The sequence below is a fragment of the Amphiura filiformis genome, chromosome 7 (assembly GCF_039555335.1).
Source record: "Amphiura filiformis chromosome 7, Afil_fr2py, whole genome shotgun sequence".
In the NCBI taxonomy this organism is placed as follows: domain Eukaryota; kingdom Metazoa; phylum Echinodermata; class Ophiuroidea; order Amphilepidida; family Amphiuridae; genus Amphiura; species Amphiura filiformis.
Window position 1 is genome coordinate 71,713,285 of NC_092634.1, and position 14,990 is coordinate 71,728,274.

Sequence of the window (14,990 nt, forward strand, 5' to 3'; positions counted from 1 at the left end):
ATCAGCCTGGTAATCGCGCCCAGCCGAGAACCGCCAAATATGGTAACCGCCTAGTCTATTTTGAAACTGATGCATCAATGACTATGTTCATCATGTCATTATTGTATCATTCTCACATACATTAGGAAATGAATTTGGAGAATAGAGGCCTTGGCCCCTAGTGCACATTTTTATATTTTCTTCAGGGTATGGAAAATACAAATCGAATAAGGAGTTTATAACTGCATTAAATCTTTGACAAATCCCATATGTTCCCAATACAGATATCCATTAAAACCATTTGTATTTATGTATCAATGATAATACAACATTATGAATGCAAGAACAAATTACGTTTTGGTGTAATTTTTTTGTTTTGGCTGCAGTTCGATGAACATGTCCCTAGATGTCGCGTAGTTAATATGAGAAGTTTATAATGACCTATGTCACCTAATTTGGCCATCACTAAATTCCCCGATAGCCGTAGTGCTGAGAAACAAGGGGTGGGCGAACCTGCCCCTAGGGCGAACACTCCCCGCTCTCCCGTACATGTATTATAGAAGTCGTGGCGCTTAGGGGGGGGGGCATGATGGGTATAGACATGTGCAAATCCTATTATGCGTAGATATCTCATCAATAATGAAAATTCTAAATAAATTCCAAGGGCCCTTGGGTTTATTTGATGTACGATATTGTGGTGGACAAACGTTTACATGGTGTTCTTGAGGGAAGTGGTTGAAGGGTATGCATGATGGTAAGAATGTGGATAAGATATCCCTCCCCGCCCGTGCCAGTGATCAATAAAAGACAATGACACCATGGACCGTGTGTTGAGTGGCCTGACATTTAGGAAATATCTGTTGACCTACGAAGTATACAATGTTTAAAGGTTTTGTGCTAGCATAGTGATAACTGGAATAAGAAAGAATGAAATCTATATAAAACATTCGCAAAAATTCGTAAGTTATTCCAGTATTTTATTTATAATTCACCTCTATATAAAACATCATTCTGATATGAAGATTTGGGGGTATGGGTTACAGGTTAATGATAGTATTAGACAATAAAAGGTGTTAGCAAAATCAGGTACAATTAGTTTGGCTACATGCAGTGTTTGTTGAAGGCATGCTGAAAGGATTTTAATGTACCGGTACGTGTCTTGAACTGTTTTGATGTTGCACATAATTTTGTGTTATGTTCCTGTGGTTGGAGAAATGACTGTTGTTGATGAAGAATTCTGGTGGTGAGAGGATGCATTGCCCATACAGAGAATGCATCCTCTCACCTGCTGATCAGCCCATCCCTGCATTTAGTACATTAGGCCTATTCCTGTGAGCTGCCAATGGTACCTGTTTTACCACAGCTGAGCTGTAATACTTTTGATACGTAAACGAAAACACCCCCACATTTCTGCGCAACACTCGCACATTTCCGCAAAAAAGTTACATGCCTGCAAAAAAGTACACATGAGTGTTGACATTGTTCATTGATCACTCTCATTCACTCAATCCATGTAGTTTCAACCAATCAGAACTTTTGAATGGTTGTTTCTTTTTTTATAATTGTTTACACAAAAGTATTAAACTCATTGTACACTCACTCGCTGAGTTCCAGTCTGCCCGAGCGATTTGTCTCTCTAGTATTAAGCTCATTTTACACTCACTCGCTGAGGTCCAGTCTGCCCGAGCGATTTGTCTCTCTCCACTTTGAAATACAAACAACGCTACCGCCGATGACGTCACTAGCGATTGTCGCTGCAAAGTTGAATGGAAGTCAACTGGCAGCGAGTTGACGTTCGGGAGGCAAGCGACTGATATCGATTTATCGAGCGTCAAGTCAAGTGACCAAAAAGTCGCCAAGCGTCAAAATCGCTACTAGCGAGTTGGTAGTATACAAAGCTATACAAAGCATGTTGTCAAAATAACCTTTTAAATTAGTTCTGTAGTCTGCGATGCGGCGATGCCACATTCGCGATCTACAAGGACTATAAATGCAAAAGCACGGGTGGCCGGCGATAGGACCAAACGCATGCAAACAACCGATCATCGCCTGGGATCATCGCATTGCCTGGGATCGTCGCATTGCCAAACGACACAATCTAAATTCAGCTTTAGCCTTTAGTCACACTCACAATGATATTGTCAATGAAAAACAGTCAATAACATTGCATGACATCCATGGCAGCATCCGTACAGAGTACACCCGGGGGGGCACTCAAATATAATGATGTAAGCATGCGTGACCAAAAAAACGCGTGAAAGGGGGTGTTTTTTCTTGGTTGGGCACGTTACGCGCGTGACGCGTTAAGGGGGTAAAAAACGGTGATTTTCATGAAAAGGGGTAGTTTAAAATCGTTTGTAACGCATTTAGGGTACCATTTTAATCCGCTTTTCAAATCTGCTGAAACTCAGATTCCGAAAAAAAGTTTATTCCAGTGACGGAATTCCCCCGTTCGTCAATATGTCATGCAAATATATTTCATGACGTGTTACATGTGCTTTAATCATGGCCTCGTACTTTAGATATGTAAAATACCATTTAGATTAAAAAACGTGCATATTAATTAATGACGTCATATAAATGTTGCTTGAATTATGATGTGTATAGTTCAGTGGACAAAAGGGAAACGAAAATACCCTATCGTGTATTTCAAAAAGATTTTCAGGACCTCTATAGCGGGCTCTATAGATTCCTCACATTATTTACTACTCCTGCTGGTAGATTTGTGAGTTTCCCCTTCTCTGGATTACTTTAGGAACTTATATTTGCAGTAGAAAGCGTGAAAAGGGCACACGATATCGGGACTCGATAATCAACTTTAGGTGCCGAATTCGGAACCAAATACGATGTGAATACTGCTTAACGTTGCTTCTGGATAAATTACATTCATTCTGAATAACTGAATTCATCGTGTCATTATTTTTAATTAAAGTGGTATGGTATACCGGAGCTGGGGGGGGTATATCCGGAAGGGGTAGACTTTAGTGTTCAATGACAAGTTAGTAGACCTACAAAAATTGTTCAATTTGTCAAAATCCATCAAAACTTGTAAAGTGGATCAAATTTAGACAAAAACTTGTTTATAGGGGTCAAAACTCAAAATTAGACAAAAACTTGTTTAGGGGGTCAAAATTAGACAAAAACTTGTTTAGGGGGTCAAATATTTGGGGAAAGCGCGCTAAAAACTTGCTTAGGGGGTCATTTTGCTCACAGAGGATAACTTGTTTAGGGGTGTTCAAAAATATTTGGTCACGCATGCGTACACTCTCATATTTGAGTGCCCCCCCCCCCGGGAGAGTACAGTATATGATTAACACATTAAGCATCACACAAAAACGGATTCCTGATGGTCGATCATGTTCAATTCTAATGATTTTCACTATGTGATGATGTTCACTGTCACATGATCACGACTAGACTGTGCATACGATATACTGTGCATTGTATTTAATTTAAGCTTACTTATCGGATTTTCGTTAAGATCAGAATTCTGCACCAGATGCATGCGTATTTACTGTACGGTGTAAATTAATGACCCGAAATTTTCCGATATTTGGGTGTACTTTGGCGTTAGAAATCAACATTTTCTCATGTACAGACACTGCTGAATTTGGTACGAGATGAAAATTTACAATGTCACGAGTTTCAAAACACATTCCTTTTCACTAAATTATCTTTCGCAGGGTCAAGTCCACGATTTCTAAATTTACACTTTTGCGTAGCGATTTTTTAAGGGCAAATAATGATTCGATTGTAAAATCTACACAATTACTCCAAATCGGTCAAATTTGGTATCAATTTGAAGAGAAAAGATCATATTTTTCACTTAGCCATCCATCATGGCAGCTCTCTGAAGTGTTTCTAGTCTTTAGCCATCGATTGGTGACGTTTCCGAATGCTTCCGAAGACGAAGGAAGAACGTCATTAAACTCTGAGGGTGCGACAAAACATGTGATGTCACCAAATCTTGTGCTCTATGACGAAAATTCACTTTCTGCGTGACGTCAAGGGTCTATTAGATCTGTCGATTAAATGCACTTTTTTGCCCAGATCTATGCTGTTTCGTATATTTATCAGCGTTTCCAACCCTTTTGAAACCATTCTAAGGCATTCCATGCGCTACAATGTCAAAATTGTGGCTACATCATAGATATCTGGGGCATCTTTACCTGGTCTTAGCATCTGAAAGTAATTGAGGTGTTTCATCAAAGCTTTCGTCGTGTGCTGCCACCTAGCGGTGGTTCCGGGAACTTTGCGTCTAGGCTATGGAGCCATTTCAATAACACCCCCTCCCCATTTAGTGGAAAAGGTCATTGAACTTTGCACAGGGGGTCAAGTTCAAAGCTACTCAAAGTTGCTAAAAAACCACACCATTGTAATCCTCCGGCCATAAGGATTCAGAAAAAAGTATACTTTGATCTTTCTATGACGTGCGTTATGGAGTTATGGGCAAACGCATGGGGCAAAAATGAACAACAGTTGTGAAGGTCAAAGTGATTCAATAATAGAATTCAATGCGACTCATTAGGTATAGTCCAATTTTGTTGTATTACCAAGGTAACGAATCACCTTACATAACGCAAACTATTCTTTTCCTGATTTCTCATGGCAAGACAAATAATTTACGACTGTTTTCAACAAAACCGGAGCAATTTTCATTTTCGCCCCCTGTGGAGCTAAGATTAGACATACAGTAAGCAAAAGAATTAAGGTACCAGATGTGTTCACCCCTGTATATCCTAAATTAAGACAAATGTGTCAAAATTAAAACAAGCAGTCGACACCTGTACTCTTTAGCTCTGATTTAAGACCTTATTTGTTGAAATTGGTTGCGAATTAAAGAAACGGTGATCCAAAACCTAATGAAGATGCGAAATAAAAAGTTGCACTTTTGTGTTCTAATCAAGGAAAGCACGACGCTAGTTTTCGTGCTAATCAATGAAAGCAAGGCGCTAGTTCTCTTGTTCGCGAACGCTTTGTGTACAAATCAATAGGGCGTGGAATGTGGCAAACTGCAACTTTTACATATGCATTCCTTGGGTTTTTGGATCGTCATGTCTTTATTTCTTAAACAATTTCAACGAATGAGGTCTTAAATTCGAGCTAAGAGATGCAGCTATTGGCTGTTGGTTCCAATTATGACATATCTACTTTTATTTAGGATATACAGGGGTGAACGTAACTGGTACCTTAATTATTTGGCTTACTGTATGACGATACAATGTTACCTATTTTGTCCATAACTCTATAACCGCACGTCGTAGATATGTCAAACTGGATCCTTATAGCCAGAGGATGACGATGGTGTGGATTTGGAGCAAGTTTGAGTAACTTTGAACTTGACCACTGTGGAAAAGTTCAATGACCTCTTCCCACTAAATAGGGGTGTTGTTGAAATGGCTCCATAGCGTATAATGATAAGCTCTATAAGAAATGTATGTATGCAAAATATAGCACATTTATCATGATTCTTGCTGGAGTGTGTTATCTGTCTGCCAAATGGAACAGATCATTGTACATTACATTTATAGGATATTGATAGGAAAATGTGGTAATTTTGACCAAGCAAAAATAATTTTTCAAAAAGAAGAAGATTTGGGAGGGTAGTAAAAAGATTCCTCTATTCACAGGTTTTTAAATTTTTCAAATCAACCAAACGTATGTCCAGTTATGCAAAGAAATATTTTGTAATTTGGGGGGGGGGGGTATTTCTTTTGAAAGGTTTTTTTAGCAGGTCGAGACGGGGGGGGAAGGTTGTTTGGCATGCCGAGAGGGGGGCAAGCATTTTTGTCAGAGGACGGATAATCATTGCACAGCCCCTTATTCATTTCCTTAGATTAAAATACTTACACGATGTAGATCAGGAGATCATTGGTTAAATATCCCATGAGGTAGAACTGACTCTATTTCTTTGACCTATTTAGGGTCTACCCGGTGTTGTGCGACACATATGCCCGGGAATAGTCTTGTGTGTGGTGTGCAGTAATAATAATGCTGAAAGCAAAAGAGACGGAGTAAAGGGGCTATACATGTAATGTATGTCTAAGCAGAACATTTAAACTCCTCAACAAAAGTTTGGAAAGTTTTTTCAAGCATCTATATCTCAAATTATTTGTGACATATTTATATCGTGTTGCATATCAATGGATAGCTACAATACTCCACTTTACAATGACACCCCATTTGAAACAATAACATTTTTCACGGCTGAGTACACGTCTTGTGAATGTAGTGGGGTCTCAAAAAGAATTTGCTAAATTGACCATTATTCTGTGCAGCAAGCTGCAATCCCATAACTTCACAATCTGGGACCTAATGCAATCCTCCAAGATGACACCGCTCGCCCCACATAGCACGATAGTCAACGACTACCTACAGAATATGGGAGTAGAGTCAAAATGGCCTGCGATCAGGCCAGACACGGGGGCCAGACCTCAACCCGATTGAACACTTGTGGGACCAGCTTGATCGTGCTGTGCGTGCAAGCCCATATCAGATATGCAACCACATTGAATGACCTGCGACGAATCCTGGTTGAAGAATGGAATTCCATCCCACAGTAACCTTTAACCAGGTCGGTGAGCAGCACGAGGAGAAGGTGTCTGACTATTGTGGCTGTCTGTGTTTTTTCCACCCACTATTGAGGTTAGTGGCTAGCGTTGTTTGAGCACAGAATAATGGTCAATTTGGCAAATTCTGTTTGAGACCCCACTACATTCACAAGGCGTGTACTCAGCCGTAAAAAATGTTATTGTTTCCAATGGGGTGTCATTGTAAAGGGGAGTATTGTAGCTATCCAGTGATATGCAACACGATATGAATATGCCACAAATAATTGGAGATACAGATGCTTGAAAAAACTTTCCAAACTTTTGTTGAAGAGTTTAGTTGTAAATGCGAAGAACGATGCTGAGAATAATGTATGTCACATTACTCGTCGATGGTCGATAGACGTCCCAATAAATCGGACTTAGTCACCGGTCAGTTCTACAGAATAGATCTCCAAGGCTAACGATGGTTAACTATGGAAACATGTTATAAAGGACGTCAAGAAAATTTTCTAAGTTATTTATTTTGAGCTCTTTCGAGTATCGACGAGTAATGGATATATTCTCTAGATTTAGGTTTTGTCTGTGACTGCTAATGTGAGGCCGTCGTAGGTCGTACGGGGCTCAAACCCGGTGGTGGATGTAGTTCTGTCCTGGCAAGAAGAAGTTTATGTTCGTTAAGTCATTCGATCGACCCCGGGGCCCCCTCCCAGGGTCATTTGAGGTCAAATGACTAAAAACTGTCATATGAGCATGAAACTAGGTCGTACGGGGCTCAAACTCGGTGGGTGGGTGTAGTTCTGTCCTGGCAAGAAGAAGTTTATGTTCGTTAAGTCATTCGATCGACCCCGGGGTCCCCTCCCAGGGTCATTTGAGGTCAAATGACTAAAAACTGTCATATGGGCATGGAACTAGGTCGTACGGGGCTCAAACTCGGTGGGTGGGTGTAGTTCTGTCCTGGCAAGAAGACGTTTATGTTCGTTAAGTCATCCGTCCCCCGGGGCCCCTCCCAGGGGTCATTTGAGGTAAAATGACTAAAAACTGTCATATGGGCACGAAACTAGGTCGTACGGGGCTCAAACTCGGTGGGTGGGTGAAACTTGGTAGGTACAGTCAACATTTAAAACAACATTTTTTGAAGGTCATTTTGGGGTCATCCAAGGTCACCACGGGTCATCTGAGGTCAAATTAGTAAAAACTCATATATGGGCATGAAACTTGGCGGGTACAGTCAACATTTAGAGTTATAAGTTTAGATCATTTTGAGGTCATCCAAGGTCACCCAGGGTCATCTGAGGTCAAATTACTAAAACTGTCGTATGGGCATGAAACTTGGTGGGTACAGACAACATTTAGAGCCAAATTTTTGGAAGGTCATTTTGGGGTCGCCAGGGGTCATCTGAGGTCAAATTAGCAAAAACTGTCATATGGGCATGTCACCATCAGCCTGGTAATCGCGCCCAGCCGAGAACCGCCAAATATGGTAACCGCCTAGTCTATTTTAAAACTGATGCATCAATGACTATGTTCATCATGTCATTATTGTATCATTCTCACATACATTAGGAAATGAATTTGGAGAATAGAGGCCTTGGCCCTAGTGCACATTTTTATATTTTCTTCAGGGTATGGAAAATACAAATCGAATAAGGAGTTTATAACTGCATTAAATCTTTGACAAATCCCATATGTTCCCAATACAGATATCCATTAAAACCATTTGTATTTATGTATCAATGATAATACAACATTATGAATGCAAGAACAAATTACGTTTTGGTGTAATTTTTTTGTTTTGGCTGCAGTTCGATGAACATGTCCCTAGATGTCGCGTAGTTAATATGAGAAGTTTATAATGACCTATGTCACCTAATTTGGCCATCACTAAATTCCCCGATAGCCGTAGTGCTGAGAAACAAGGGGTGGGCGAACCTGCCCCTAGGGCGAACACTCCCCGCTCTCCCCTACATGTATTATAGAAGTCGTGGCGCTTAGGGGGGGGGGCATGATGGGTATAGACATGTGCAAATCCTATTATGCGTAGATATCTCATCAATAATGAAAATTCTAAATAAATTCCAAGGGCCCTTGGGTTTATTTGATGTACGATATTGTGGTGGACAAACGTTTACATGGTGTTCTTTAGAGGTAGTGGTTGAAGGGTATGCATGATGGTAAGAATGTGGATAAGATACCCCTCCCCGCCCGTGCCAGTGATCAATAAAAGACAATGACACCATGGACCGTGTGTTGAGTGGCCTGACATTTAGGAAATATCTGTTGACCTACGAAGTATACAATGTTTAAAGGTTTTGTGCTAGCATAGTGATAACTGGAATAAGAAAGAATGAAATCTATATAAAACATCATTCTGATATGAAGATTTGGGGGTATGGGTTACAGGTTAATGATAGTATTAGACAATAAAAGGTGTTAGCAAAATCAGGTACAATTAGTTTGGCTACATGCAGTGTTTGTTGAAGGCATGCTGAAAGGATTTTAATGTACCGGTACGTGTCTTGAACTGTTTTGATGTTGCACATAATTTTGTGTTATGTTCCTGTGGTTGGAGAAATGACTGTTGTTGATGAAGAATTCTGGTGGTGAGAGGATGCATTGCCCATACAGAGAATGCATCCTCTCACCTGCTGATCAGCCCATCCCTGCATTTAGTACATTAGGCCTATTCCCTGTGAGCTGCCAATGGTACCGTTTTACCACAGCTGAGCTGTAATACTTTTGATACGTAAACGAAAACACCCCCACATTTCTGCGCAACACTCGCACATTTCCGCAAAAAAGTTACATGCCTGCAAAAAAGTACACATGAGTGTTGACATTGTTCATTGATCACTCTCATTCACTCAATCCATGTAGTTTCAACCAATCAGAACTTTTGAATGGTTGTTTCTTTTTATAATTGTTTACACAAAAGTATTAAACTCATTGTACACTCACTCGCTGAGTTCCAGTCTGCCCGAGCGATTTGTCTCTCTAGTATTAAGCTCATTTTACACTCACTCGCTGAGGTCCAGTCTGCCCGAGCGATTTGTCTCTCTCCACTTTGAAATACAAACAACGCTACCGCCGATGACGTCACTAGCGATTGTCGCTGCAAAGTTGAATGGAAGTCAACTGGCAGCGAGTTGACGTTCGGGAGGCAAGCGACTGATATCGATTTATCGAGCGTCAAGTCAAGTGACCAAAAAGTCGCCAAGCGTCAAAATCGCTACTAGCGAGTTGGTAGTATACAAAGCTATACAAAGCATGTTGTCAAAATAACCTTTTAAATTAGTCTGTAGTCTGCGATGCGGCGATGCCACATTCGCGATCTACAAGGACTATAAATGCAAAAGCACCGGGTGGCCGGCGATAGGACCAAACGCATGCAAACAACCGATCATCGCCTGGGATCATCGCATTGCCTGGGATCGTCGCATTGCCAAACGACACAATCTAAATTCAGCTTTAGCCTTTAGTCACACTCACAATGATATTGTCAATGAAAAACAGTCAATAACATTGCATGACATCCATGGCAGCATCCGTACAGAGTACACCCGGGGGGGCACTCAAATATAATGATGTAAGCATGCGTGACCAAAAAAACGCGTGAAAGGGGTGTTTTTTCTTGGTTAGGCACGTTACGCGCGTGACGCGTTAAGGGGCAAAAACGGTGATTTTCATGAAAAGGGGTAGTTTTTAAATCGTTTGTAACGCATTTAGGGTACCATTTTAATCCGCTTTTCAAATCTGCTGAAACTCAGATTCCGAAAAAAGTTTATTCCAGTGACGGAATTCCCCGTTCGTCAATATGTCATGCAAATATATTTCATGACGTGTTACATGTGCTTTAATCATGGCCTCGTACTTTAGATATGTAAAATACCATTTAGATTAAAAAACGTGCATATTAATTAATGACGTCATATAAATGTTGCTTGAATTATGATGTGTATAGTTCAGTGGACAAAAGGGAAACGAAAATACCCTATCGTGTATTTCAAAAAGATTTTCAGGACCTCTATAGCGGGCTCTATAGATTCCTCACATTATTTACTACTCCTGCTGGTAGATTTGTGAGTTTCCCCTTCTCTGGATTACTTTAGGAACTTATATTTGCAGTAGAAAGCGTGAAAAGGGCACACGATATCGGGACTCGATAATCAACTTTAGGTGCCGAATTCGGAACCAAATACGATGTGAATACTGCTTAACGTTGCTTCTGGATAAATTACATTCATTCTGAATAACTGAATTCATCGTGTCATTATTTTTAATTAAAGTGGTATGGTATACCGGAGCTGGGGGGGGTATATCCGGAAGGGGTAGACTTTTAGTGTTCAATGACAAGTTAGTAGACCTACAAAAATTGTTCAATTTGTCAAAATCCATCAAAACTTGTAAAGTGGATCAAATTTAGACAAAAACTTGTTTATAGGGGTCAAAACTCAAAATTAGACAAAAACTTGTTTAGGGGGTCAAAATTAGACAAAAACTTGTTTAGGGGGTCAAATATTTGGGGAAAGCGCTAAAAACTTGCTTAGGGGTCATTTTGCTCACAGAGGATAACTTGTTTAGGGGGTGTTCAAAAAATATTTGGTCACGCATGCGTACACTCTCATATTTGAGTGCCCCCCCCCCCGGGAGAGTACAGTATATGATTAACACATTAAGCATCACACAAAACGGATTCCTGATGGTCGATCATGTTCAATTCTAATGATTTTCACTATGTGATGATGTTCACTGTCACATGATCACGACTAGACTGTGCATACGATATACTGTGCATTGTATTTAATTTAAGCTTACTTATCGGATTTTCGTTAAGATCAGAATTCTGCACCAGATGCATGCGTATTTACTGTACGGTGTAAATTAATGACCCGAAATTTTCCGATATTTGGGTGTACTTTGGCGTTAGAAATCAACATTTTCTCATGTACAGACACTGCTGAATTTGGTACGAGATGAAAATTTACAATGTCACGAGTTTCAAAACACATTCCTTTTCACTAAATTATCTTTCGCAGGGTCAAGTCCACGATTTCTAAATTTACACTTTTGCGTAGCGATTTTTTAAGGGCAAATAATGATTCGATTGTAAAATCTACACAATTACTCCAAATCGGTCAAATTTGGTATCAATTTGAAGAGAAAAGATCATATTTTTCACTTAGCCATCCATCATGGCAGCTCTCTGAAGTGTTTCTAGTCTTTAGCCATCGATTGGTGACGTTTCCGAATGCTTCCGAAGACGAAGGAAGAACGTCATTAAACTCTGAGGGTGCGACAAAACATGTGATGTCACCAAATCTTGTGCTCTATGACGAAAATTCACTTTCTGCGTGACGTCAAGGGTCTATTAGATCTGTCGATTAAATGCACTTTTTTGCCCAGATCTATGCTGTTTCGTATATTTATCAGCGTTTCCAACCCTTTGAAACCATTCTAAGGCATTCCATGCGCTACAATGTCAAAATTGTGGCTACATCATAGATATCTGGGGCATCTTTACCTGGTCTTAGCATCTGAAAGTAATTGAGGTGTTTCATCAAAGCTTTCGTCGTGTGCTGCCACCTAGCGGTGGTTCCGGGAACTTTGCGTCTAGGCTATGGAGCCATTTCAATAACACCCCTCCCCATTTAGTGGAAAAGGTCATTGAACTTTGCACAGGGGTCAAGTTCAAAGCTACTCAAAGTTGCTAAAAACCACACCATTGTAATCCTCCGGCCATAAGGATTCAGAAAAAAGTATACTTTGATCTTTCTATGACGTGCGTTATGGAGTTATGGGCAAACGCATGGGGCAAAAATGAACAACAGTTGTGAAGGTCAAAGTGATTCAATAATAGAATTCAATGCGACTCATTAGGTATAGTCCAATTTTGTTGTATTACCAAGGTAACGAATCACCTTACATAACGCAAACTATTCTTTTCCTGATTTCTCATGGCAAGACAAATAATTTACGACTGTTTTCAACAAAACCGGAGCAATTTTCATTTTCGCCCCCTGTGGAGCTAAGATTAGACATACAGTAAGCAAAAGAATTAAGGTACCAGATGTGTGCACCCCTGTATATCCTAAATTAAGACAAATGTGTCAAAATTAAAACAAGCAGTCGACACCTGTACTCTTTAGCTCTGATTTAAGACCTTATTTGTTGAAATTGGTTGCGAATTAAAGAAACGGTGATCCAAAACCTAATGAAGATGCGAAATAAAAAGTTGCACTTTTGTGTTCTAATCAAGGAAAGCACGACGCTAGTTTTCGTTCTAATCAATGAAAGCAAGGCGCTAGTTCTCTTGTTCGCGAACGCTTTGTGTACAAATCAATAGGGCGTGGAATGTGGCAAACTGCAACTTTTACATATGCATTCCTTGGGGTTTTGGATCGTCATGTCTTTATTTCTTAAACAATTTCAACGAATGAGGTCTTAAATTCGAGCTAAGAGATGCAGCTATTGGCTGTTGGTTCCAATTATGACATATCTACTTTTATTTAGGATATACAGGGGGTGAACGTAACTGGTACCTTAATTATTTGGCTTACTGTATGACGATACAATGTTACCTATTTTGTCCATAACTCTATAACCGCACGTCGTAGATATGTCAAACTGGATCCTTATAGCCAGAGGATGACGATGGTGTGGATTTGGAGCAAGTTTGAGTAACTTTGAACTTGACCACTGTGGAAAAGTTCAATGACCTCTTCCCACTAAATAGGGGTGTTGTTGAAATGGCTCCATAGCGTATAATGATAAGCTCTATAAGAAATGTATGTATGCAAAATATAGCACATTTATCATGATTCTTGCTGGAGTGTGTTATCTGTCTGCCAAATGGAACAGATCATTGTACATTACATTTATAGGATATTGATAGGAAAATGTGGTAATTTTTGACCAAGCAAAAATAATTTTTCAAAAAGAAGAAGATTTGGGAGGGTAGTAAAAAGATTCCTCTATTAACAGGTTTTTAAATTTTTCAAATCAACCAAACGTATGTCCAGTTATGCAAAGAAATATTTTGTAATTTGGGGGGGGGGGGTATTTCTTTTGAAAGGTTTTTTTTAGCAGGTCGAGACGGGAGGGGGGAAGGTTGTTTGGCATGCCGAGAGGGGGGCAAGCATTTTTGTCAGAGGACGGATAATCATTGCACAGCCCCTTATTCATTTCCTTAGATTAAAATACTTACACGATGTAGATCAGGAGATCATTGGTTAAATATCCCATGAGGTAGAACTGACTCTATTTCTTTGACCTATTTAGGGTCTACCCGATGTTGTGCGACACATATGCCCGGGAATAGTCTTGTGTGTGGTGTGCAGTAATAATAATGCTGAAAGCAAAAGAGACGGAGTAAAGGGGCTATACATGTAATGTATGTCTAAGCAGAACATTTAAACTCCTCAACAAAAGTTTGGAAAGTTTTTTCAAGCATCTATATCTCAAATTATTTGTGACATATTTATATCGTGTTGCATATCAATGGATAGCTACAATACTCCACTTTACAATGACACCCCATTTGAAACAATAACATTTTTCACGGCTGAGTACACGTCTTGTGAATGTAGTGGGGTCTCAAAAAGAATTTGCTAAATTGACCATTATTCTGTGCAGCAAGCTGCAATCCCATAACTTCACAATCTGGGACCTAATGCAATCCTCCAAGATGACACCGCTCGCCCCACATAGCACGATAGTCAACGACTACCTACAGAATATGGGAGTAGAGTCAAAATGGCCTGCGATCAGGCCAGACACGGGGGCCAGACCTCAACCCGATTGAACACTTGTGGGACCAGCTTGATCGTGCTGTGCGTGCAAGCCCATATCAGATATGCAACCACATTGAATGACCTGCGACGAATCCTGGTTGAAGAATGGAATTCCATCCCACAGTAACCTTTAACCAGGTCGGTGAGCAGCACGAGGAGAAGGTGTCTGACTATTGTGGCTGTCTGTGTTTTTTCCACCCACTATTGAGGTTAGTGGCTAGCGTTGTTTGAGCACAGAATAATGGTCAATTTGGCAAATTCTGTTTGAGACCCCACTACATTCACAAGGCGTGTACTCAGCCGTAAAAAATGTTATTGTTTCCAATGGGGTGTCATTGTAAAGGGGAGTATTGTAGCTATCCAGTGATATGCAACACGATATGAATATGCCACAAATAATTGGAGATACAGATGCTTGTGAAAAAACTTTCCAAACTTTTGTTGAAGAGTTTAGTTGTAAATGCGAAGAACGATGCTGAGAATAATGTATGTCACATTACTCGTCGATGGTCGATAGACGTCCCAATAAATCGGACTTAGTCACCGGTCAGTTCTACAGAATAGATCTCCAAGGCTAACGATGGTTAACTATGGAAACATGTTATAAAGGACGTCAAGAAAATTTTCTAAGTTATTTATTTTGAGCTCTTTCGAGTATCGACGAGTAATGGAT